Source organism: Podarcis cretensis (assembly GCF_951804945.1).
Source record: "Podarcis cretensis genome assembly, chromosome: 6".
In the NCBI taxonomy this organism is placed as follows: Eukaryota; Metazoa; Chordata; class Lepidosauria; order Squamata; family Lacertidae; genus Podarcis; species Podarcis cretensis.
In genome coordinates, this window is record NC_137175.1 from 71,560,790 (window position 1) to 71,564,331 (window position 3,542).

Here is a 3,542-nt window from a genome sequence, read left to right on the forward strand (position 1 = left end):
GGTGAAGGCGAATGATAGCCCTCAGCCACAGTGGGCATTTTATAGGGAGATCAGCAGCATCACATGATCCATACTGATCAAGATTTTGCTGAGCGCGCAGATGTTTATCTCTCTCAGCAAACTTTTCTTTTGGCAATCGCTGATTTTTTAAAAAAATAAAAATTTGGGGGGTATAGATTTCCTCATGTCCAGCAGTCATCTTAGGCATCACTTCAGGTGAGAGAGACATTGACCTGGTCATTCTAACCTAACATATGATGCAATGGTTTACCTACTGACAAATACGGATAAGTTATTTTGAACCTTGCACCTACCATTGTATAGTCAAACAAGTGGTTAACCACTGTGAGAGCAGAATGCCATACTTTCCAACATTTCTCTGATGAAAATAGGGACATCCTATTATTATTATTATTATTATTATTATTATTATTATTATATTTATACCCCACCCATCTGACTGGGCGGCTTCCACCATATATAAAAGCAGAATAAAACATTAAAAATTAAAAATTTCCCTATAAAGGGCAACCTTCAGATGGCTCAGGGGTCAGATAACTTCATACCCTCCCACATTTATCTGACGAAAATAGGGATATCCTAAGGAAAAGCCAGACATTCTGGGATCAAATCAGAAATTGGGATGGCTTCTGTAAATCCAGGACTGTCCCTGGAAAATAGGGACACTTGGAAGGTCTGGGATGCTGGATTAGATGGGCCTTTGGCCTAATCTAGCAGGACTCTTACTCTGCTATAATAATAATGTTATTATTTATACCTCACCCATCTGGCTGGGTTTCCCCAGCCACTCTGGGCTGCTTACATCATATTAGTATGTCCCTCTCACTCCACTGCAGCCAGAGCTGGGCCAAGACATTTTGGTGCCTTAGGACAGTGTTTCCCAACCTTGTGCCTCCAGCTGTTTTTGGACTACAATTCCCATCATCCCTTGCCACTGGTCTTGCTATTCAGGGATGATGGGAGTTGTAGTTCAAAAACAGCTGGAGGCACAAGGTTGGGAAACACTGCCTTAGGAGAACCCACTCTGCCAGAGAAGAAGGAGCAAGCGATGATCTACACTGAGAACAAGGGTGGGGGAAGACCAGCAGCACCTCCTCTTTGCCCAGAGGCAACATTGTGGAGGGGGCTGCTGAGGTGGCAGCAGATGTGGCCTCCAAGGAATGCACCACAGCTGAGATTGCCACTGCAGCAGCAACAGGGGGCAATACATTCCTTAGGGGATGGATCTTCTGCCCCTGAGGCAGTCACCTCACCTTGCCTCATGGTAAGAGGTAGCCTCCTTATGGAGAAGGTGCAGAGCTGTTTGATGGAGCAAGATCCTTTTCTTAACATGTTGAAAGTGGAGGGACTGAGAAATCCTGAAATATAAGAACTGAAAGGTGTGTCACAAATAGATGGACAAGACCATGGAGGGCTTTGAAGGAGCCTGTGAAAGATCTGGGAGATGGCAAGAAACCTGTGCTGGGAGCTTCCTGGGACATCCTGTAGTCTAGACCATCTCCTGTCTGAGGCAAAGGTCAAGATGGTGCTCTATCCACTCCTTGTTCAGAAGCTGGCTGGATTAGCAGTTGATTCTTACTTGAATATCTGGAGTCTCTTCCACCACTACTGAAGACAGCAGGTTAGGTTAGGGGGAGCAGGTCAGGCAAACAGCTCTGTCCTCTGTCCTCCATTGCTTCCCGCCTCATTGCACCCACCGCCTGAGGCAGCTGCTTGACTCTGCCTGATGGTAGGACTGGCCCTGATCAGCGCAACACAATAATTATTTTGGCTTACGTTCTGGACAGAGGCAAGAAGACTGAGGTGAGCTAATGGATTAACAGAGAGGAGGAGGAGGTTGCAGGAGTCAAGGGTGAGGAATGAACAGGAGATGTCAGCTTGAATGGTTGGTTTTCTTTAGAGGGGTGCTAAGGGAACAGATGGCGGGGCATATTTTGCTATGTTTTAAGGAGAGAAGTGACAAAACTTGTTACAAGGAAATAGTGGCATTAGACATAGAGAAAGCCAAGTTAATGGTGTCATTCTCAAAAAGGTTAGAGAGACGAGTGGAAGCCTTATGCGTAAAAAGGAACGTTGTAGTTTGGGACATAATGAGTCCATACTCTCCAACATTTCTCTGATAAAAATAGAGACATCCTATTCCATAATAGGACGCAGGTGGCACTGTGGGTTAAAGCCTCAGCGCCTAGGGCTTGCCGATCGAAAGGTCGGCGGTTCGAATCCCTGCGGCGGGGTGCGCTCCCGCTGCTCGGTCCCAGCGCCTGCCAACCTAGCAGTTCGAAAGCACCTCCGGGTGCAAGTAGATAAATAGGGACCGCTTACCAGCGGGAAGGTAAACAGCGTTTCCGTGTGCAGCTCTGGCTCGCCAGATGCAGCTTTGTCACGCTGGCCACGTGACCCGGAAGTGTCTCCGGACAGCGCTGGCCCCTGGCCTCTTAAGTGAGATGGGCGCACAACCCCAGAGTCTGTCAAGACTGGCCCGTACGGGCAGGGGTACCTTTACCTTTACTTTTATTCCATAATAATAATAATAATAATAATAATAATAATAATTTTATTATTTCTACCCCGCCTACCTGATTTGGTTGCCTCAGCCACACTGGGCGGCTTCCAACATATATAAAAAACATAATAAAACTGTACAGGACTGCATTCAGATGTCTCCTAAGTGTTGTAGTTACTTAACTGCTTGGCTCAGGGGTCACATAACTCCATACCCTCCAACATTTCTCTGAGTAAAATAGGGGCATCTTATCAGACCCTCCAACATTTCCCGGTTGAAAGTCCTAAGAAAAAGCAGGACATTTCAGGTTCAGGTCATAAACCGGGATGGCTTCTGTAAATCCAGGACTGTCACTGGAAAATAGGGACACTTGGAGGGTTTTTGAGTCTGAGGCAGGCAGTGGACAGGCATTCAAGGACCATGTTAAATGATGGCATGGCCAGGCAACTGCCCAGACCCACAGTCCAAGAATGTCCACCACTGACCATTGGCCATCCTGGCTGGAGCTGATGGGTATTGGGAATTCATCAACATCTTAAAGGAAGATTTGTGCATTAACTTGTTGTTGTTGTTTTTCTAAAGAATGTACTTTAGATCTTCTACAGCATTCCCCTCCCCCAAAAAAGATCCATCAATAGTACTATTGCAAAAATATGAAGATACAGGCAAGGGAAGGGGCGAACAGATATTTACATGATTTTAAAATTTGATATATAAATTCATAATCTGCCTCTATGGGTTATTTTCCTCTTCAGCAACATTGCTGCAATTTGCAGTGTGTCCTTTTATCACCGGTCACAGTGACCAAGGGATTACGTTTTTGTCTACAAAAATATTGACAGTGATGAGCAAATATTGTATCTTCCATGAATGCCAAGTTATGTAGGATTCCAGAAGAAAGGGGTATTGGGGCAATAGCAGGTCAGTGAAAGCTTTCTCTGTCCCCCCAAAGGCAGGTCATTCCAGGGAAGCAAAGAACCAAGACAAACCAGAGTCGTTTGTCCATCCAGCTTCATTG